Here is a 23,757-nt window from a genome sequence, read left to right as displayed (position 1 = left end):
CTGACCTGCTTACTCTCCAGAATACTTGTTTTTTGAGACTCCTAAAATATTAGATGAAAGTCATTTTAAAGCCTTTGAGGTCATTTAGCATAGACCCCTACAGAAAAAGAAAAGGATTTCCCATCATAATCCTTTCTCTGATATTCTCTCACACAGAGCACTTTAAAAATACCTTTGATGGAAGTGAATTTCACATATTAACTACTTCCTTTATTTGCCTGAAGGTCTGCATCTTAATTTTTAATTCAAGTCACTGTCTTAATCCCCAAAGATATTATGGTGCAAGATGAAACACTCAAAGCCTTACTCTTCAAAGTTGTTTCCTAAAATCTAACCTAAATATTCCTGTACAGTATCTTCGATTTCCAGATTTTATTTTTTTTTTATGGAACATCCATATGTAGTAAAACTTCTGCTCAATTTGAATTGCTCAGAGAATTAATAGTCTGTGTTGATGGTAGAAGAGACAGTACTATAAGTGAAGGTATAGCAATCCCTATAACTTGCACATTTTACCTATAAAGTATTTCTAAGCAGCCACAGCTTTCTTTACAGCTTACCTTAAAACTGTGTCATAATATATAAAATTGTACTAAACACTTTTCAGAGTCACAGACTTCAGTCTCTGTTGTTTTGCTTGTTTGTTTAAGTTTATAAAAATAGAGTTTTAGTTTATAAAAAGTTAGTTTATTTTATAAAAACATAGAGTCCTCTGACCAGACTTAAAATAGTGGAAGTGCAGGAACAGCAACTAGTTACAGCTTACTAAGATTCTCAATTAAATACACTGTAGAGAGATAGTAACTTTTTGTTGGAGCAACACACTGAAAATTCTTACCTGATAAACAAAATTGTCTGTTATCATTTTCTGCTCTTCCTGAACAGTCAGTTCTCTGATTCAACAAAGCTACAAAATTACAAATTAGGTAATCGTTATTCCTGATATCCACCCTGTACTTTTTATACAGAAGATTTATCCAAATTCAGTCTTGTGCTCTTCTTGAAATTGGCTGTTCTTGACCCTGAAAGGCACAGAAAACACTTGCAATGTAATCTATATATTTACATACTTGTTTTCCACTTTCCAAATTATTCAAGATATTTGAGTCAAATTTGTTTCTAAAATTGTTACATGCCAATTCAAAAACAAAAATAAATAAGTAAAAAATACTGACAAGAAAGACATAGTTAACCCTACACTACATCACTCCAAAGCAGGACAGTTCCTTCCCTCACTCAGCTGGCAGTGTTGTACCTGATGCACTTGAGAGCACAATTTAACCTTTTGGCTCCTAGAGCATACTACTCTCTCAGATTGAGCTTGTTATCAATCAGAATCCTTAAATCCTCCTCTGCATAGCTACTTTTCAGCCTCTCATCCCTTAGTCTGTATATATATTTAGGGTTACTCTAACCCAAGCGCGGAAGCAAGCACTAATTTCTACTCTTAAGAAATTTAACAGGTTCTTCCAATTTGGTGTCATTTGCAAACTTGCTTGTACATTCAAGTATTATAACCTAGTAATTGATGAAAACATTAAAGTGTAATGGCCATAAATTACAGCCACTAGTGACTAGCTATCAGCCTCACCTTATGCTGTAAGCTTTTTGAGCCAGACCTAGACAGAAGAGTTCTGTCAGAAACAACATTGGAAGATTTGCTTCAAAAAGATTCCATCAACTGGCTTCCCTCGGTCAGGTAGGTGGGTAACACTGTCATAAAAGGAATTTGTTAAACAGGACTTTGCCCTCATGAATTCGTGTGGGCTGTGATCAGTAACTGTATTTTCTTTCAGGTGTTTCTCACTAACTCCCAGAATCATTTTCTCCATCATTTTTCAAAGCTGTGAAGTAAGACTGACAGGTCTGTAATCATCCTAGGGTCTTCTTTCTTGCTCCTCTTGAAAAAATCATAGAATGGCTTACAGTGGAGAGGATGTTTGTCAGCTTCCAGTCAGCTGGGTCCTCTCCAGATTCCCATGATAATTGAAAAGTAATTGAGAGGTTCTGCAAGAATATCAGCCAGCTTTTTGAGTACTCTACTAAAAATGTGAAGTGAAACAAAAGACTTACTCTGAACAAAGCATCTATTTTTCCATAGTTCTTAAACAGAAGGTAATACAATTATTTTAATCATAAAAGTTACTAGAAAATGTCACTAACTTACTGATGCTTTTCTGTTTATTGTCTTCTTAAGGAGAGTACAAAGAAGTTGTTAGGATATGCAGAGAGAAGAAAGGCAGAAGCCCAACTTGAACTCAACTTGCTACAAGACTAAAAGAGAATACAAAAAGAGAAACCTTTTTTACTAATGTATTAACAGTAAGAGAAGGGCTATTCTGCTACTGAAGAAGCAAAATTGCTTCTGGCAGGTTCTTGGTGTTAGTAGCCAAAGTATTCACAGTTAGGCCAATAGCCATATAAAGAAAAGAGAATGGAACTCACCAAACTGTGAAGAGGGCTCTCTGGCTCTATAGTACTACTTCATAGGAAGAAGCGTAGGTCCAAAAGAAGCCCTCCTTTCAGAGGCTGGCCCTTACACGAGCCCAGGATGACTTCACCCTAGGACCAACCTTTCTGGTCATGGGGGGAGAACAGGTGCAAACAGGTATGTTCCTTGGACAGCCATACCCATTCACTAGGTGCTCAATTACCAGGCCAAGTTATGACCTAACAGTTCCCCTGCAAGGGCTAAGGAGAATTTTCATCCTTTACTATATGTGCAGGGTACATGATCACTGAGGATAAGAAAGCTGAGGTTCTCAATGCCTTCATTCTGTCACTTACACTTATTACTTAATCCAAGTCTATCTTCACTCACTCATTTTTTTTCCACTCTTCAAGGCAGGAAATTATAATTATTATTACATATTTCTCTCCATCATCCTCATACCCAATTTATTTTATTTTTCTTATTTTTTATGTTTCTCTTGCATAAAACTGGGTAATGTAACTCTCCTAGCAACACTACCTGATTTGGGGAATTTGGGAAATTTAGACCATTTTAAATATTTTATCTGATAAAAGTTTTTGTTTTTTTTTTTCTCTTCTATTTTATCTTTTCCTTCTTTTTTTTTTTCTGTGGCAGTTGATAGCTTGAGACTCTTTATTTCTCTTAACCTTGCCCAAAATCTTCAGTATTCAGTGTTGCTTTCCTTATACAGCCATATCTAGTTAGAGTTGTACTACATTTTTGGTATAGACTGCTAGTTTCTTTCAAGTTTCTCTTTTATGTAGATAAAAAATGTACCATATACAATGTGACAACATTCTTGTCACAAAAGATCTTGCTTCTGTAATATCTATAAAACTATGTGGGCTTTTTTTTTTTTTTTTTTCCCCATGGAAATACAGAATCATAGAATAGCTTGAGTTGGAAGGGACCTTAAGGTTTCATCAATTCCAAACCCCTGCTGTGGGCAGGGTTAAATAATTCTTATTTTCTTTGTAACTGCACTCCTAGCAGCAGTTAATATATTTGCTCATAGCTTTGTTCAGAAATCAGGACAGGGCTAAGTTTATCTCCTCCTGTAAAATCTGCACCAAAGTTAGACAAATCTTCTTTCTCATGTGACTTTATTTCACGCAAGATCATTCTGTATACCAAGGACCATCTGATAAATAATCAAGAACCATAGATTGAATTTCTTCTATGCGCATCAATTATTTTTAGAGATCTGTAGTTAAAAGGTAGGTTTTCAGAAAAGTTCCTAAAAACAGAATGTGATCAGCAGGAAAGGTTCGTAAGCAAAATCTTCTCATAATTTCTTCTGTTGTAGAGGCAGCTACAGTTCACTGGCATTTAAAGGAGTTAGATTGGCCAAGGTACATCTCAGAAATGATATTCTTTCCTACTTTATCTCCAAAAACAGAGGCTGTTTTTAATTATATAAAAATGGGTAGATCTAACCAGTTATTCTGCCTCAGTAATAAAGCTGAGAATACATTAAGCACACATAGAAGTAGTTTCTTGAGCCAGAAAATACAGACAACCCCATCAGGAGGATGCAGTGCTGGACCTGTTGCACATAACACCAGTGACATCAGGATTGGAGGCTGTCTAGCCTTTAATGACCATGCGATGATGGAGCTTACACTCCTGAGGGATATATGACAGACAAATAATAAAATCACAATGCTAAATTTTAAGAAAGCTGAATTCCATCTCTTTGGTGGAAGTTAATCATCAAAACCTGCTGGAAAATTGTCCTCATGAACAAGGGAGCAGAGCTGACAGATCTTCAAGGAAACTTTTCTCTGGGCACAAGAGCTATCCATTCCCAGGAGGTCAGGAAAGGCAGGCAAGAAGCAGCCATGCCAAACTGGAGAGCAAGACAAAAATGCACAGGCAATGAAAACAGACAGGTGCCCTGAGAAGGGTATAAGGATGCTGCTAGGCTGTGCAGGAGCAGAGCCAGGAAGACCAAGGCCCAGCTGGAAATGGAATTGGTGAGGGATGCAAAGAAAAACAAAAAAAGGCTTTAACCTCCACATTAACTAGGAAAGGAAAGTCTAAAGAAGGCTTAACCCCTCAGTGAGAAACAGAGGCAGGCTGATGACAACAGACAAGAGGAAGGCTGAAGTACTCAACTTTTTTTTTGCCTCAGTCTCCACAGGCAATTTCTCTTTCAGCATATGGATTGGAAGGTGGCGAGTGAGAAAACAACATCCCTGCTGCTGTAAGTAAAGATCAGGTTTGTAACAAAAACATCCATATGTCTACGGGTACTGATGAGACGCATCTCAGAGTGCCATTTTAAGGGTTGTGACTGAAGAAGATCTATTTTTAAGAGACTATTGATTTATTATTATTATTTTTTTAAGGTTGGTATTTAGCTTGCACTTTCTGCTTTCTCTTCCAGGATATGTAAATAATTTCAGTTACTTTCAATTACAGAGTCAACATAAGTCTGTAGAGGCTTTTACAATTACTTTGGTTCACAATGAGCTAAAAGTCAGCACCGTTTTTTTGACAGTTTAAAATAGATAGGAATGCATATGCTGAGACAATGGAAGTGTTCTCTTATTTAAAGAACATACAGTCAATTTCTGTATGCTAGAGTCCAGGACACTGAACAAGCTTTGAAAAATTGTGATTAGGGGAAAAAATAAGCCATGAAAAACCACATTCTTATATGTTATATGAATCAAAATGAAACCAGATTCAAGAATTATGGAAAAGAGACATACATGGGGCTACATGAGAAACGCAGAAAAACAAAGATACCTACAAAATGCATCAGTTTTTTTTTCTTCATTTGAAAAATTCCAATTTCTTAGCTGTCAGAAATGCACAAATGATATTTTCCTGTAACTGCATTAAAATATGGCATTAGTGGAGCTGTAAAAACTATTTATAGAATATTTTATTTCAGAGTTTTGCATTAAGGAACATATGGAAAGATTTTGTCTTTGAGCAGTCTAACAGCTGGAGAACCTACACGTGTATATTCCCTTGTCACTTTTATAAATGGCCTTTGAAATAATTTATAGCTGGTACACATTTCCAAAGTTCTCACTAAATTGCCTTTGGGTCAAACTGTTACATTAGCTTTCCCCTGATTTATTTATTTATTTATTGTGAGAACATCTTTATATTTAAAACTGAATATCAAGACAAAAACTGCCAGACTTGGATTTAGTGCACAAAGCAATATCCCGTGTTTTCCAGGAAAAGAACTGGAAGATCTACATATATATTTATTTTTAACTCAAAGTATTCATACACATTAAAAAAGGCACATGCAACTTAAACCTACAAGACTTAACAAGCATTTTGTCTTATTCTTTTCATCAGATATTTAAAATAAGGACTGAATAAAATTGTTATTTTTTTCAAAATAAAATGTAGAAAATAAAAAATAGAAATATATACATAGAAAATAGAAAATCAAAATATAATCAAAATCAAAATATAATTACTGATCATGGTGTCAGTAGACAATTTGGCATAGACAGTATTATTCATATTTACAATCCAAAATATTTTGTAACTACTATAACAAATCTGATTTCTTTGACTAGTATTTTAATTATTAATATTTAGGTATATGTTTCTGCACATAAATGTAAATTTATACATACTTTTTAAGAATGAATCAATCTCATTAATGAAACAAATATCAGAATAGACATTTTTATTCTGTATATAGAACAAAAAGCTATTGGAAAGAAGAATCATGTAGTACAGTACGAATTTCCTATTCTTTATAGAGAAGGATGTATATGAAGAGATGAGAATACATATCCACGATTAGACAAATTCCTATAGCCCAGACAATGTTTCTGACACTTCCCAGTATCCTAAAAGAAGGGCAAATACAGGTTGGTGCATTAACAGTGTTCTCTCCAATTTCTCAAAACGGTAGTTTATGTAGAGAACGCCATTTCATCCTTTTATTAGATTGGACCTTGAGAACTTTAGCACTATCAATTGGCTTAAATTCTTTGTAAAACTCAGTTACACTTTCACTACTTACATAATTAGGTCTGGTTAGACTGATCAAGGGCATCCAACCTACAACCCACAGGCTGCATGTGATCTGGCACAACTCTACTGTGGCTGTACTCTGCCCCATGCCATCATGGCAGCAGCTCTGCCCAACAGAGAAGCCTGGCCCAGCATGCATACTTATCCTCAGCACCAACCAAACAGCATTGTGTGATTGGCTCTGTCTGGGCTGAAATCAGGACAAGGGAAGAGCACTGCGCAGTGCTAACTCAAATGATACCAAATAGTTGTGTGTATTTTGAGGCACTGGAAAATACAGTCCTGTGAACAGCAAAAAATATGCAGCTTTGCTCTCTGTTTTGATAAAGGAATTTGAGAATAGGTTTAAAGACTGCTAAAAATTCATCATTATTTTTTTGTATATCTGCGGCTCCAATTTCAGTCAACATAAAAACATGGCCTGTGAATTTTCTTATGGAATAGAGTTCCAATCAGACATTAATTCAAAAATTTGATTGCAACCTCTTTACCAGACTTTTGCAAGGCCTACCTTTTCAGAGAGAAATGCCCTTGCTTCACAATCGTGCTTTATTATCACTTTTTGGCAGTATGCACATTTGTGAACAATTGTTTTCTAGGATGAATGAGATACAGGAAGAGTAAAATTTCATCAAAAATCTTGAGTACCCTGAGAACTCCTAAGAATTGCTAGTTCCGTAAAAACAGACTGATGCATTAGTTTCACAGAAACAAGGTCAAACATCCCACTAGTGTTATGTTTTGTTGCTTTTTTTTTTTTTTTTTCTTTTTAATGTTTTAGCAAATTATAGATGTTAAAAATAAGTCTGGTTACTTTATCTATAACATATATTTTATGAGGTCCAAGACAATACTCCTCTCAATGTGGCCAAAAGGTTAGATGCACATGGACTAAATGATTTTAGAAGTTTTTTCCAACTGTCATGATTTTATGATTCTATAATCATTCCAATGAGTTCTATGACCAAATTATTTATAATGTTGAAATATATTTTCTTTCCTTTATTTTAAACAAGGTATTTACTTGCTAAATTTTTGCCTAAACAGCTAATATTTATATGAGCTACTGACTGAGGACACAGTAATGGGTCAGGGGCACCTCAACATAAAATGTTTTATAGGTGAACTTAGATATAATGTTAAAGAATTAAAGTGAGATTTATGAATCAATAAATGTATGTATTAAATTCTTTCTCCTATTCATAAAGTAAGATTATAATGATTGCTTTCCACATATCCTGGAAGTAGGAATTGAAGCAATTCGTTTTGCAGCAAGAAAGTAAAGAATGGATTTGTTATAAGGAAAAAAAATCATACAAAGAACTGGAGGACTAGGAAGGAAAGATGTGGAATCTTTCAACAAGAAGCTACTTTAAAGGCATTTTCTTACCACAGATATGTCAGAGCTCAGAAATGACCTCAGACACATTTAAGAGTCCCTTTCAACTCCATACAGTTCTGAGTATCTCTTGATAATATCAAATTATTTTTTTCCATACTTTTTATGAATCAAAAATAAACAAGGCTTTATACTGTATTTTGGAATTCCAAGACCCTAAAATAATTTTATGTTAAATTAATAAAGGTTATCTGTAACATTTTTTACAACTGGAGAATAAAAACATTGGTGTTCTCTCTGCACTCAGCATGGAATAAATAATACTGATCTCAAATATTTCAGCACAAGATTGGAATTGCTTTTTTTTTTTTTTTTTTACTGTTACTATTTATTACAAATTGAAATGGATACAAATGTAAATAGAAATGTAGTTTTCAAGTTGCTGTTGATTTAATACTATAAAATTGGAGTGTCGTTGCATGTTCACTTTGAATGACATCTTAGAAGATGATTATTAATCACAAAATGTTGCTCAGCCAGTTTGCACAAGGTAAGCATGGCATGTGGCTCTTACATAGGCATGTGACTGGGAAGTATTAGATTGCATGAAGATAAAGACCAGAGAAACATGTTTAGTTGTTTTTTCATATTTTATTCCACTCCTTTAATTCTACCAGTTGATTCTAAATGAGCATTTGCTTGAGAAATGAATTATTTTTGATTTGTTTGGAGAACAATGCACTCTTAATCCACTGTGAAAGTTTTTGTCACAATAAAGGTTCCTTCTACGGCCAGTGAGTAAAGGGTGAAATTCCTGGTTCAGGAATAAACTTCCATGTATTATTAGCCTTAAACATACAAACAGGCTTTGTTATTTTGCATCCATTCCTTTGGCACTGTGATTACATAGGCCATAGATAAGAAATAAGAATCCTCAATAAGAAATGTAAAGATAAAGGATACACTTTTTTTTTTTTTAATATGTTAGTGATTTTTTTTTTTTTAAGACAAAATAATAAAAACAATCCATTAATATCAGATGAGAAATCCTCAGATTCCAAACTTCTCACAGCTCAGGTGAAACCAAACAAAAGCACTCTGGTTATTTCTGTGGGCACCCAAAAGAAAGAGACAATCATTTTGTGCATTTTATGCAGTTTATGTTTTGAGTCACTCATATACTTTTAAATGATAAGCCTTCGGAGTCCGTTATTATGTCTCCTGAGATTGATGGTTTTATACATTCTGTGAAAAGTGGTTTACAGAGGCAGTTCTCAGCTCTGTGACAAGAAACTTGCATAGTCTTTGGCACAGCAAAATGCTTAAAGAGCTGTTAATTTGACTGAAATTAAACAGAACTTCCAAGTAAAGGGTATGGTTTAATTACAACTGAAAATTTTCTATTGCCTCTAAGCTATGGTCACATATGTCAAAAAAATGAGCATTTTGAAAGTTGAATGTTAATTGTTAAATTATCATATTAGTAACAGAATAAAAAGATTTTCCATAAGGAGAAGTACAAAAGAATTAACTTTAAATATTTATTAAAAATACATATTTTAAAATTTTAATTGCAGCACGGATAACAAGACATTTAAGAAGAGATATTTTAGGACAGACAAATAAGCAAAACACAGCAAGCTGACTGTGGAAAAAAAACTTACGTATCATAAGTAAGCTTAAAGTAAGCTTACTCATCTATTTCTGGAATCACAGATGTTAGCTTCAGTTCACTAATAAGTCCTGAGTACTGTTGTTAGAAAGCCCACACGATTTCCACTATACCTTTTTTGGTACTATAGTGCTACTGACATCCCAAATGGATTTCAAGATAGGATGAAAACTGGCACTTTTTTTTCTCCTGCCTCCACACCTTCTTAGCCTTAAAATGGATTTCAAGTATATAGTGATTTTAAATCTGCTGGAGTCAAAAAGTTCAGAAAAGGAAGAAATCATAGTTTAAGCTACAGGGAAAAGCTACTGGGCTTTTTTTGTTTGATTGATTGGTTTTTTTTTTAAGAAAAAACAGAATAAATTGTTGAGTTAATTCCTGTAGATTCAAATACATGTACTATTTCCCAACATTGTAAACCATAGCTGCATTGATAAATACATAATCAATAGCAACTCAGATATCAAATAGAGTGATAGAAAGGCTAAATACCATGAGCGTGCATCTTGCTTTCTTTTTTTTTTCTTTTTCTTTTTTGTTATATCTTTTGTATCTTTTTCTGTTATTCCTTCTTCCTGTCCTCTCCTTTCCTCTTCTTGCCTTTCCTTCCTCTTGCCTTGCCTTGCTTTTTGAAAGAATTTTTTTACTCTCAGAGTGCTGAGGCCCTGGAAAAGGTTATCCAAAGAACTTTCTGATAAACTGTTCCTGGAACTGCACAAGCTCGGATTGGATTGAGCTTTGAGTAATTTGGTCTAGCGAAAGGTAATTCTTCCCATGGCAGAGGAGCTAGAAGTAGCTGATCTTTCCTGTTGAGAGTTCCCCTTCAACCACTGTTCGATTCTATGATAAAAAATTGAGACAAGTAGCATATATATGAAGGCTACATGCATCCCAAATGGCCCCTGGAATCATCATTCCTGGTACAATAAGTGAAGAAAAAATTGAAAATGCTAGCTTTGTCTTATTCCTAGTGCAAAATATCCACTCTTCTGTTTCCAAACCAAGCAATTCAAGAGATGATATTCTTTCATTTTTTTCTCCTCCTCTCTTCCATTTTGGTCAGAAATGAGTCTGTACATAATTTAGAAGTAAAGGAGTAAAGAGCCTAAGAGAAAAAAACACTCCAAGTGTCAAATATCTTCTGATGAATGCACATACATAGCTTGCTAGCCTTTTTCAGAAGACTAGTTGGAGCATATAACACTTCCCAATTACTCCCCAGTGTGGTGAAATCAGCTGGTATCACTGAGTCCAAATCCAAACTGAATCCATATTAACTATACTGAAAAACAAACCTTAAAGAGATCAACAGGAAGACTCAGTGCTTGAACATAAGTATTAGATGATTTTGTCAAAAGAATTAACCAAACTTTTGAAACAAAGCAGCAAAGATCAACACACGAATTAATAATCATTTTTCAGTCTTAGTTCAACCATATGTGTTTTCTGGTATTCCATTCTCCAATGTGTTTGACAGTTTGACTTGCTTGGGCATAAAAAGTAGAAATTAAATTTCTTTCCTTTCTTTACTTTATGCTAATGTAATGCACATACTTCACAATGATAAATGTGGCAAGATTTTAATAGCATATGAAATGAAGAAAAAAAGAACCAGACCATTAAGAGATTGTTAAACTCAGATGCAGTCTGATTATGTAACTAGACCGTGTAGCTAAACCTTGAATTTAAGGACAAAAAAATCTTTTGTATTCACATTCAGCAATATACAATATCTCATGTGCTGTGAAAAAAGTTATCCCATATAAATAATATTGCCAAGGCATGCTTGCAAGGAAGGTCTAAGGCTGAAAAAAAATGTGAATACAACACCAAGGTAAAGCTGTACTACAACAAAGAAGAATATTGTAAGCCTAGTAAGTAAGCAAACTGTCAAGAATATAAAATATTTTTAACCTATTAATTTTTTCCTATTTATATAACATGCATACTAACCATCACGATTTAATCAGAAAGTTTGTTAGTTTGTTCAACTGCATCCTGGGGGTGTTCAAGGAAAGGCTGGATGTTGTGTTGAGGGACATGGTTTAGTGGGAGCTATTGGTGATAGGTGAACGGTTGGACTGGATGATCTTTTAGGTCTTTTCCAACCTTGGTGATTCTATGATTCTATGATTCTATGATTTTAACACTTTCGCTCTTTAAAATCCTAAACTATAAGAGATAAACTTTAAAATGTAAGTAAAATATTATAACATATTCATCTGTATGTACTGCCTGCTTTATGTTCCTTGGAATACCATGACAAGATAAAGTTTTGCACACATAACAGATGGTTTTAAACATTTTGTCTCATTAAAGCAGAAATAAGCAACTGGGTAAACATCTTGGATTCCCCCTATCATAATCTTGACAGAATCCATCTGCCTCTTGCAGTCTTATTTCAATGTAAATATGTAGACACACTTATGTATTAATTTGCCTATTCTGTCTTCATTTACGATTCATTATATTTCTTGTAATTGAATCATAGAATCATAGAATGATTTGGGTTGGAAGGGACCTTTAAAATCATCTAGTTCCAATCCACTGCTATAAGCAGAGGCACCACCCTCTTGATCAGTTGCTCAAAGCCACATCCAGCTTGGCCTTGAACACTTGCAGGTAGAGGGTATCCACAATCTTGCTGGGCAACACGTTCCAATGTCTCACCACTCTCATGGTAAATAATTTATTTCTGATATCTACTCTAAATCTATTGTCTACCAGTTTAAAGCCATTTCTCCTCATACTGTTGCTCTCTGTCCTTACAAAAAGTCCCTCCCCAGTTTTCCTGTGGGCCCCTTTCAGGTACTGGAAAACCACTATAAGGTCTCCTCAGAGACTTCTCCAGGCTGAAGAGCCTCAGCTCTCTCAGCCTGTTGTCATAGGGAAGATGCTCCAACCCTCTGATCATCTTCTTGGCCCTCCTCTGGACCCATTCCAACCTCTCAATGTCCTTCTTGTGTTGGAGTCTCTAGAACTCAATGCAGTGCTCCAGGTGGGGTCTCAAGAGAGCAGAGTAGAGGGGCAGAAACACCTCTGTCAACCTGCTGGTCACAATTCTGTTGATGTAACCCAGGATATGGTTGAACTTCTGGGCTGGAAGCTTACGTTGCCTTCTAATGTTGAATCTTTCACTCAAGTGTCCCCAATACTTCTCCTCCAGGCTGCTCTCAAGCTATTTTCCACCCAGCCTGTATTTGTGCTTGGAAGTTCGGTAGAGTAGAAAAATTTAGGAAAGATTAAGAAGTAAATATTTATTATCTTCACTATATATATATATATATATTTAATACTCATTTCACAGAAGCTTCTTTCAGCTGTCTATCCCATTTTTCAAAATGAGGTCATTTAAGCAACTTCCACCAATAGTGTGATAAAATGGGACTATGTAGACTCACTGAAAAAAGGAAATTGCCTTTTTCCAAAATGATTATCTAAAAAGTCGTTCACTCTTTCTTTTGTTCTATGAGGGCTTGTAGAAATACAAGGTATTTTTTAAGAAAGCACTTTAATGAAATACTGTATGATTATGTTGTTTGCTGCTCCAAACAAAAATAATGTTTTGCATTAGAAGAGTAAAATAATTCCAAAAAACTCTATCTCACTTCATTCCAGGCTATTTCATCGGTACCGAGCTCTATAGCTATCTAACCTAAAAATAGGACTTGCCCCATTATTACGATACAACTGCAAAATTTTAATGAGCATCCCTTTATTTCTAACTGATACAACTCAACATAGGTTAGATATAAGTGGCAAGTAGCATATATCCTGTGATCTAGTTTTAGCAGCTGCTGTTACAGCCTGAAAAAAGTCAGATTCTCTATCTCCACAGGAGACAAAACACTGGTCTTATGCACAAGTCCATGTGCTGAACCTCAGGGTTACATCTTTAACAGTACATTCAATAGTGCCTGGTCATAAACAGATTTGTACAATGAAAATTAAATGCCTCTAATTGTAAATTCTCAGAAAAAGAATCTTTTATATTTTTGGCCTAGGCCAGCTGGTTCCTAAAAGTTTCCAGGCATTTTTCAGAAGCTAGCAGAAACGTGTTGGATATAGGCTAAAATATTACTGTCATATGGATGTACTCAAACTCTGCTAGCTGAACTCAGAACTGGAGAAAACTGGCACTGTTTGGTTTCATACTATAAACATAGCTATGAATAAATATTAATAGTTCATTTTTTTCTGGAAAAAAAAAAAAAAAAAGAGTATTCTTCATATGCTAGTAGTTTGATTTTTAGAGAAAATTTTAGGTAGTGTCTAAAAATACTGAGATCTGGTATCGTATAAGGTAAGTGAGGTAATGAAGTCTGGCTGCCTCCTCCAAACACTCAAGATTACTGCTGGGACCCAGCCCAGTAATGGCAGGGTCCCAGAAGATAGAATAGTCTGTTGAGATAGTGTAGATTGTTGTGATCAGGTGGAGAGCTTGCCCAGTCAATTGTAAGGACAATCTCCTTTTTAGATATGACTGGCTTTTTCATACCATCTTCTACCTAGTCTTTTTTGTTCCTGCAACTCCCATTTCACATGTATAAATCTCCTTGGGTATGCAGTTTCTACATTCTCCCAGTGCAGGTCCATCCCTACCCCACACAAGGGTCTTCTTGGAAGTGAAGTCTGTAATTTGACAGCTCATCAACCGGTGCGATATGGAAGTTTATTTCTTGTCATTATTTCCATTTTTGCTTTCTCAGATCTATGTCTCAGCATTTTTCTTATGGTTCTTCCATGTTTACTTTCATCATCCTGAACCATGATCCTCACTCGGACAACTGTGCTTGGATGAACATTCTGACATTCCATGACATTCCTGATCCAGCTTGGTTTCCAAAACTTCCTTCATTTTTTATTAAACGTTTGTTGTACTGAAAAAGGGCTTTGACCATATCCCTCAGGGAGCAGACACTCTCCTTAACCATATACATATATTATGAGTTTCAGGCAGGCAGAAATGACCCTTCACAAAAATACCTGGTGTGATACGAGATGCTAAAAGGAAATTTTTGTTGAGAACATTCTCGAATAATTATTATTTCAAGTCATATTTATTTTATTTTTGCAGTAGAGGCTATTGGGGCCATTATGTAGTGATATTGCATCAGAAAATGCGAATGGCTTTTGCTCCTCTTCTCTGTTGTCTTTTCCAGTTTGTTCAAAACCCAAGGATTTTTTAAAGTATGAGAGCATCCTCACCATAAATGCATACTTAAGTAATGTATTTTTATTGCAAGTAAGCAATAAAGTACCTAATATTGGACATGAAGAAATAGTTATTCTTTTTTATCCCCAGACAATTTTTTTATCAGCTGTGTGGTGGCATAGGAGTGTATCTTCTATTGGGGGAAAACAGCATTTAATCATTAGTCATTATTAGAGGGACTGGACATTGCATCCCATTGAATTTTATTGCTGTCAAGATATCGTGGTCAGTTCTCAGCCAAACCTACAAATCTGGTTCGGCCTTTGATGAAGGCTAACCACTGAAATAAAGAAAACTGGAAATAACTCAGACCCTGTGATAAAACTTGGCAAGGACAGGGTTGCTGTCTCTATTTTAAGGCACAAAGTATATATCAGCCTTTGACACAATAGAAAGGAGAAATAAAATAATGCATGTGCAAGTAGTTAAGTTCTTTACCAAGAGAGTGGTGAGGTGCTGGAACAGGCTGCCCGGAGATGCTGTGGATGCCCCATCCCTGGAGGTGTTCAAGCCAGGTTGGATGGGCATCTGGGCAGCCTGGTCTAGTATTAAATCTGGAGGTTGGTGGCTCTGCATGCAGAAGGGGGGTTAGAACTTGATGATTCTTGAGATCCCTTCCAACCCAAGCCATTCTATGATTCTATGTTTCTATGAAGTAAGTAAAGTGTTACAATCAAAAAGCTCATTGTGCAAATTAACAATGCTTTTCTATTATTGTTTTCAGTTGTGCTACCTGCATTATCTAGAGAAACCCTTGGAATGATTCTTGGAGATCTGGCAATCACTGGTAGTAAGTAAAACATGACTTGGTTTCAGTCAATATGTTTTCATTTAGGAATAAATATTGCAGGAAGTAGAGGACTGCTGTTTGGTTCTGTGGGCTCTCTGAAGTATCGATACCAAATAATAATAAAAAACATTTACATAGAGATACTATTGCTCCACTTGATTATTCTGTTGAGGAGATTTCACAACCTTTTTAAAGTGGAGGGGGTTAGAAATAAGCAAAAAAAAAAAAAAAAAAACCAACCCTTTTTCTTCCCAGTCTTTAATCACAACAACTGAAAGATTAGTGACTTTTAACCTTGAATTTATTATTTTCCCAATATGAATCTCATTCTTTTGTTACCATCTTCCATTAAACTGTTACTATATAAAGTAATGATTTCAAAAGAAAAGAAAGTGAGAAGTTATTGAAAGACATATCTCAAAATGTTTTCACTGCCACCAAATTCAGAAAACCATTTCCTCTGGAAGACCTGAACAATGCCTCAGTCTGGTGCAATTTGTTTTAAAGTTACTAAGTATGCAAACTGTTCCTTGAAAATAGGACAGATAGTTCCTTGAAAACGATAGAACTTATCCTCCCCTCTCTCTTCACATCGTACATACAATAGCACCCTACTTTTCTCCCTTTATCCATCTTTATTGGAGATTTTTTGTTTTGCTTTTTCTCTGCTTAGTGATTTAGCTGAAACCTCCTCACACCACATACAAATCCTATACTGACAAGCCAGCACAGTTTAAATTATTCACACTTCAGTGTACATGAGCTGCAGTGCAACAATCAGCTGAGCAATCATTCCATTCACTGGTCTCTTCTGAACTTATTAATGACAAATCACAAGAAGAAAAATAGAATCCTGTGCAGCTAATGAAAGCTTAAGTCTGAGTAAAATCATTTCCATATAAGTACATAAAATCACACCAGCAGCAACAACAAAAAAGCCTTAGTAAGATTAGCTTAAATGTATAAATGCATAAATAAAGTAAAAATTAATATTAAAAGACCATGGAACAATTGTTAAGACCTATCTTTTGTACATTTGATATGACAGCATAGAGTCACATTAAAGTCTTTAAAATCTTTTTTTATTATTATAGTGAGATTCTTTAATCAATCCTCTAATTACATGCCAGAGATAAAAATAAGACAGTGGAAACTGTAGAGGAGGCCAGGAAACATGAGCAACTGCTTCAACTGTTTTGACCAAAGCAGTTCAGCTGACATAAAGCATGATACTGAGTCAGGTTTATACAGCAGGGAAATGACATTTAGCATTGTAGGTCAATACAACAAATGAGATATCTTGAAACACACACAAACAAAAAAAAAAGAAATGTGCATTTTTAAATTGAATTTTGTAGAAAACAGAGGAATTTGTTTATATTCATCTCCCTCTAACATGAAATCTGACTGCTTTTTTGTTTGTTTGTGTAAATGGAGAGGAAATTCTCCAGGACATATGGTAGTAGTGGCAGGCCAGAGGCAGGCAACTGAGTGAGTAATGTTTCTTCAGAAGAAAAAGGATAGGAAAAGGAAAAAAACAAGAATTTATTAAAAAAAAGAGGTTTTAGCCCTGATACATGTCACATATCTTTTGATACACTGATCTTCATGCAACAGAAGTAAGAATCGTGTGGACGTGTGTCTATTTATTCTAGTATATAAACCAACTCCTGGACACAGGCTTCATGCAGTTTTTCAGGATACTTAAGTACAAGCAGATTTACGAGTACAAGTTTGCCCCTGCCAATTAGCACTGCCTACCCTGTATTGTCCCTTGAAAGCATCCTAGAACGCTTTGCACCCCAAAATGCCTCAATGTGCCCTCAGACTACTCCCCATAACATGGAACTTCCACTTTGCTACTTCAGAAACCTCTACTTCACTATGTTCATACCTCATCAGCTGAAGTCTCTTAAAATGTAAGCTGATGGCTAGCCTCTGCCTTATTCAAACAAAACAACAAAACTCACAGGTAGTAGTAGATTAGATCGCATTAGCAGACAAGTATAGCTGGGTGCTGACTCTGCTTTCTGTAGTAATGGCTGGAAAGAGGTGGGTGAATTGTAGCAAGTTAAAAATGTAGATTAGTTTGTAGAAGGTAGCTGAGGAAATGATGAAAAGTTAATGGAATGGTCAAACAATGGCAGCTCTTTGAAAATCAGTGAATAAAAAAACAGTGCTTAAAACTGAATTAAAATATTATTTAAGCTATAAAGATACATTCTGAGATTTTGTTTAGGGGTTTGTAATCTGCAAACAAAACTCAAGTGAATTGAAGATCACTAAATTGTGAAGACGTTTCAATTAGAAATTGCTATAGCACATATTTTGGTTCTGGCAAGAAAGATTATTCTAATCTGTGTTGTATTATTTTATTTTCTGTCATGTCAGAAGATCTGACAATAGAATTAATTCAGTGAAAGTTCTCAGACAGTTTCAGTCAAACAAAATTTGAATTTAGGGGGAGTGAAGGGGGGACAGGGGATGGGAGTAAAAGTCTTGCTCTTGAAATCTTTTGCATAAGACTTCATAAGATTTAGAAGCCTTAACTGAAGGCCAGTGATTTTGTCCAACAGCCCAGGCAACACAAAAGGGAGAATAAAGTTAGCCAAGCAACAGTAGGCAGATCTTTTCACTGAATCACAGAATCGTATAACCTGGGTTGAGAAGGACTTCAAAGATTATCTAGGTTCAATTCCCCTGCTGTGGGTAGGATCACCAATAGGATGCTTAGTGCAAAGGCAGGACATCTAGTCATCCTAGTCTTGTACAAAGAAGCTCTATTTTATATTTTCAGGTAGCACATGTTGAAAGTTATATCAGACAATCTGAATGGGAAACCTTCTAGCACACACAGTCTTCTCAGGGAAATTTTTTGATACTTTGGTAGATCTGTATATATCATTAGCACTTTTCATTAATAGCTTTATAAAGTTTATATAATTTTGTATATGGTTTCTTGTCTTTTTTATTATTCTTTTTCCTAGAAGAAACACAAATCTCCTTTCTTTTCTCTTTTTTCTTCTATCTCTCCCCAGTTTTGGCAAGAAAGCCATTAGGGGAAATAATCGTGAACTAATTATGAAATATAATATCATATTTTATAATTATGAGATAATTATGAATGGTCAGATCAGCCAGTTCTTTCAGACAATTTTAAAGCTAAAGCCTGGCCCTTTAAATGAGATATATAGGTTTAGTAGTTTTTTTTTAGTAGCTTCAGAGTTTCAAGGAGTGACAGGTGCTGATTGCCCTACCTATGTCTTTAAGGAGTGACATTTCACATTAAGCAGCTGATAGGGTTCTTATTCAAGCATCACAAAATCTTATACCTTTTAGGATACTTAGCTCAGCAGATAGGAATGGGTATTGTACAGTTAACAATTCATTTCTTCTCTTTCTAACTCTGCGTTAGATCACTATCAGCTCTTCCTGATCACCATTAGAACAGAAAAGAGATCAAACTCACAAGTGTATATAAAGTATTTTAAAGTAACAAGCCATTAAAAACTTACCATGTGAGATTATAAAAAAAATTGTGATTCTAATGAGGTGAAATTATGCTGCTTTCATTCACTACTGGGTTGTTTCTGGAACAGAAAAAAAAGAGTATGTGATAAGGTTATTTTCAAGCAGTTTGATTTGCTGTCTTTAAGATGAAAAAAAAAAGGTATTGTCCATGTGACAGCCTTCCGTGTAAACAAAGCCAAGTTGAGAAATTCTTCTGTTTTGGACTGGTCTCCATGATAAACTCCACGTTAGGTGGAATGCCAGAAGTCTAACGTGAATACTACCCCAGTTTTCCCTGAAGACTTCGTATCAAGCACAAGACACAGGCCTGAGGAGACCTTTATGTATGGACACAGAGAAGTATGAGTCACATTCTGCAGTCTGAGAGCACAAGCTAAGCTGTTAGGGTGACACAGCCAAAGGGTTTTCTGTTTCCCCAGTAGATCAGAGCAGTTGTGATTGAAGGCACTGTTTGGCAACAGAAGGAAATACTTCTGATCCATACATTTTTAGTTTGCAAATGTCACTGGATTCTGTCACTTGGCCACAGACCAGTTCTAGCAGAAATCCCCCTTGTAATCAAGTGATCCAGCATAGCAGCCTTATTTGGCTTACCACTTCTTACCTATGAGAATAGAGCTTGCTTCAAAGGTTCCACATCAGCTACTGGAAGCAGTCTGGCCTTGGCAACATGGAGCTCTCCTTAGCCTGGAAAATCTGTTTCTCTGCTGCAAAGAGCAAAGCTATTTCATTCAAACGTAGCTCTTTATTGCTGTCTGGAAAGCATATGTTATTTCCAGCTGTGCTAGGTGCAAGAAGTAACTATTCAAAGATGGGTTGGATATATTTCCCTGGGTCTACTTCTTTCCATTTCAAAGGAGATGCTCTGAAACCATTCTGTGATAAGACAAACAGATATTGATTGCTTAAATTCTTCTCTTAGGCACAAATGTTACTGAGCTGAGGTGCCCAGGATAATATAAAAGCAAATCTGTGTATCTATGAAACTTTCCTAAGTGACCAGACTGTTGCACAATTATCATTAATTATTTATGGATGTTACCACCCACATCGTTCCAGACTCTTTCCAAGCTATCCCTGCCTGAACAGTAATATTCCTTTGTAACAACAACAACAAAAAAATAGTGGCAGTGATGTCAACAGTGTTGCAACCAGGCTGTATCTGACCCATTTTGCACTGTAACTATTGCCATTTTCTTAAGCTCTAGCATAGCAGAGTAGAAAATGTGACTTCCAGAACTATTCAAGAAAGCATAATTATCCTTGATTGTCCAAGGGATCTATTTGTAACATTAGACTTTAAGTTTAAAGACTGCAATATTCCAGGGAAATTAAGCATGTTGCATAAGGGAAATGAATGCATGTCGAAAAGATGCATTATTAGGTGCTTAATGTAATCACAGTTTCTGGATTGCTGTAGAGAACTAGGGCAGTACTGCTTTGAAAACTGTTGTGTTCATGCTCAAATTTCTCCCTACCAGACACATCATAGAATGTGTCACAGAATCACATAATGGCCAGGGATGGAAGGGATCTCAAGCATCATGAATCTCCCACCCCACTGCCACATGCAGGGCCACCAACCTCCACATTTAATAGTAGACTGTCATATACATGTGTAAACTCAGGATATTTTGAAAAAAACCTACTGAGACAAATAGGATGAATGAGTTGAGCTGTTGCATTGTACACACCTAAAAAATTAATTTCCTGTCTAAATAATCATGTATGTTGTCTTTCTTTTCTTTGCAGAAAGGGAACGTAGAAGATTATTGACATCATGATGGATTTGAAACAGCTCCAGAGGTCGATTCTCTACACTCAGTTTAGATAATAGCTTAGATATCCTCTGATCTGTGTTAATTAACATTTGAGGAGCTATCCTCAGAGATGCCTACGCTAGAGATGTGAGATATACTGCCTGCTAGGTACCTGAGGTTCTCTACCTATCATACATATGCCTCAGATGCATGCAAATATTCAATACTTTTTCCTGTATAAGGATCAGTCAGTTACTTAACATTGGATCTGGTACAATTTATATTTATAGAGAGGGGGACGAAGAGCTATGACTCTTATGATTCTACTTAAATGGAAATAATTTGTATGCATACAGTGCCTCATAGCAATGTTATTTCTCTAGCTGTTCTTAGAATGGTCCTTATTACCATGTGACTCATAGGACAAAAAAAATCATTTAAACAATTTAAACACTTTTTTTCTCCTGCCCGTCATTTATAATTGGTTTGTGCATTAGAAACTGATATCCTTCATTTATTTCTGTGTACACAAGCGTGTGGATAATTGGGAGGAGCAGGGGCAGCAAGCAGGTATCTGTGTATGTCCAAGGAAAAAACATCCAAATACAGTTAACTTCTAACATAACTGTAACATATAATCTTGAAAACACCAACCTTTTAAAATTAATGAGAAAGCCCTTTCTTAATATATCCTAATTGTGGTAGAAGGTACTGTGCTTGCATTTGTTCTTAAAAGGATGCTAATCATTGTCTTCTCCTTTTGTGTGTCTATTTAGCCATATTGATTCATTTCTGGTCAGAAGTGGAAAACTACTTTGATTTGGAGGGCAACTTTATGTAAAACTGTTTTAACAACTTTTCTAACACAGTGGAAAATATATATATATATACATAGCTGATTTAGCTAGAAAATGTTATCTTGGATTTCAATCTTTTCTTGCACTTTAATAAAAAATCTAAATAAATTAGTACTGTGAATATTAAATTAATCTTCAAACTTCAAAGAGTAAAATCTCAACCTTTTCTCAAGTCTTTGGGAATTTAAATTTTGGTAGGAGTAAAATAATTTTATTTAGCAGCTATATGGCAAAACAGTGAGAAAAAAGTATCTGAGAAAGTGTTGTAATTTCAAAGATAAACCAGAAAGATAACGTTATGTAAACATGAAATTCTGGTTTATCTCAAATGTGTTATCATTTGGATCTTTGGTGAAAAATCCTACTAATCAGTGGGCTTATTGGAATTTACCTATTGTGTTACAGAAAACTTATAAGTAAATTAAACAATTCTGTTCATCACATATATTTCTACTGATTAATTAGATAAACAGTATGACTATTATATGGTCCTACTCTTGCATATCAGATGGTACAACCCATATCCTTCTACCATAAGGAAGATTAAATTGAAACAATGCAAACTGAATAATTGTCAAATCACTTCACTGCACTCCTTCTTTTCCAAAACAGAGAGGGGGGGGGGAAAATAAAGGAAGTTCTTACCTACATATAGTATGGACAAATAACTGCATTAAAGTAATTGTACTCAAATCCATTAAAGCATTAAAAAAAAATCAAAATTAAAATTGTTACTTCAAAACTCTATGCAAAATATGAGGTGCATGTTAACAAACATGACTGGGCCCTTGCTGTGCCTAGGCTGTGAGCTTTAGTTATGTTATTGATTAAGCCAAAATTTAAATATCCTTATACCAGATGGTTAACTTTTTTTTTTTTAATTATTATTATTTTTTTTAATTAGTCTGGGATTTGTCTATTTCCCTGTTTGTTAATATTGATTATTTTACAACTCTATTGAGCAGAATAGACTCAAAAGGAATTTGTTTATATTAACACAAAATTAAAATCAATTACTCTGTCCAGAAATGAAGAACAAATTCATAATTGAATAAAAAACAGACAAAACAGAAACATCAGAAAAATCACTATAGAATTTCAATAATATACCACTCAGCAATTATGTACTCTTGTTCAGTTTCACCTCATCAAACAAAGGATTTTCATACTAGTGTAAATTCAACTTTTCTACGTATCAGTTTCAGATCATGAACCAACCTTATGCCGAGCAGCATCTTACATTAAACAAAAATCCCACTGATTTCAGTAAAACTACTTAGATAGAAATACTGTTCATGTTAGTAATGATGGTCAAAATAGATAACAGTGGTCTGCATCATACATTCGAGAACTATTCCAGATGTTGTTAATGTATCCATTGCCATAACAGTTTTCCTTTATGCCCCTGAATTTTTATCCAATATATTACTGCATAAATTTTATATTACTGCATGAATTTCATATTATAACATGAATGAAATGTGCATAGCATTTCCAATAGCTTTTCTTTGTTTCTTTCAGGATATTACTTATGACACTTTCCACTGGAGTAAATGCTGTGAACTGGCTCACATTTCCCTACTTCTACTCTTTTGAAGAGTAACTATGGGTAAGAGCTCATGGATAACCAGTGATGCTGACACACATATAGTTCCTCAAGACTTTACCCTCAAAATCTTGCTGTTTCACTGGTCTTGTTCACTTCCACACACCAAAAAAGCTCTCCCCAACTTGGAATTCAGGCTTGAGTACTAGAAGGTAAAAATCTTGGTTTTATACATTTGGGGACCAGAGCGGAGTAATATAGTTGTCTTCCTCATAGAATCAGTTGCCAATTTTGATGGACCCATTAACATAAAGATAATATCTTTCCTTTTGGTCCTCACATTGATCATTATCATAAACCAAGATTGCTACCAGCCAGTGAGTGGCTTAAGCAGGCAAATAAAGGAGGGCTGTTCTGAAAGTAATGCCTCTTATTTTATTATGTTGACTAAGATGCCAGATGCAGATGTTACTGGTATGTCAGTAGAGACTGAATGTTTCCACCAATATTCCATTACATTTTGCTGTGATACAGCAGATAGCAATAAGGGGGGGCAG

General features: G+C 35.2%; 1 long non-coding RNA gene across 1 annotated transcript; it reads right to left on the bottom strand.

Annotated features, from left to right (window-relative positions):
- Positions 1–943: 943 nt before the first annotated feature.
- On the bottom strand, positions 944–19,732 carry LOC122193436. Its single transcript, XR_006182907.1, has 3 exons — positions 19,642–19,732; positions 19,022–19,096; positions 944–1,022 (listed from the first exon to the last, which is right to left on the bottom strand). It is a non-coding gene; the product is annotated as an uncharacterized LOC122193436 (long non-coding RNA).
- Positions 19,733–23,757: the final 4,025 nt, after the last annotated feature.

This window comes from Lagopus leucura, unplaced genomic scaffold (assembly GCF_019238085.1).
Source record: "Lagopus leucura isolate 7727_CA_CO unplaced genomic scaffold, USGS_WTPT01 Super-Scaffold_73, whole genome shotgun sequence".
NCBI lineage: Eukaryota > Metazoa > Chordata > Aves > Galliformes > Phasianidae > Lagopus > Lagopus leucura.
The sequence above is the reverse complement of the archived record's forward strand: the minus strand, read 5'-3'. Positions and strand labels throughout refer to the sequence as shown.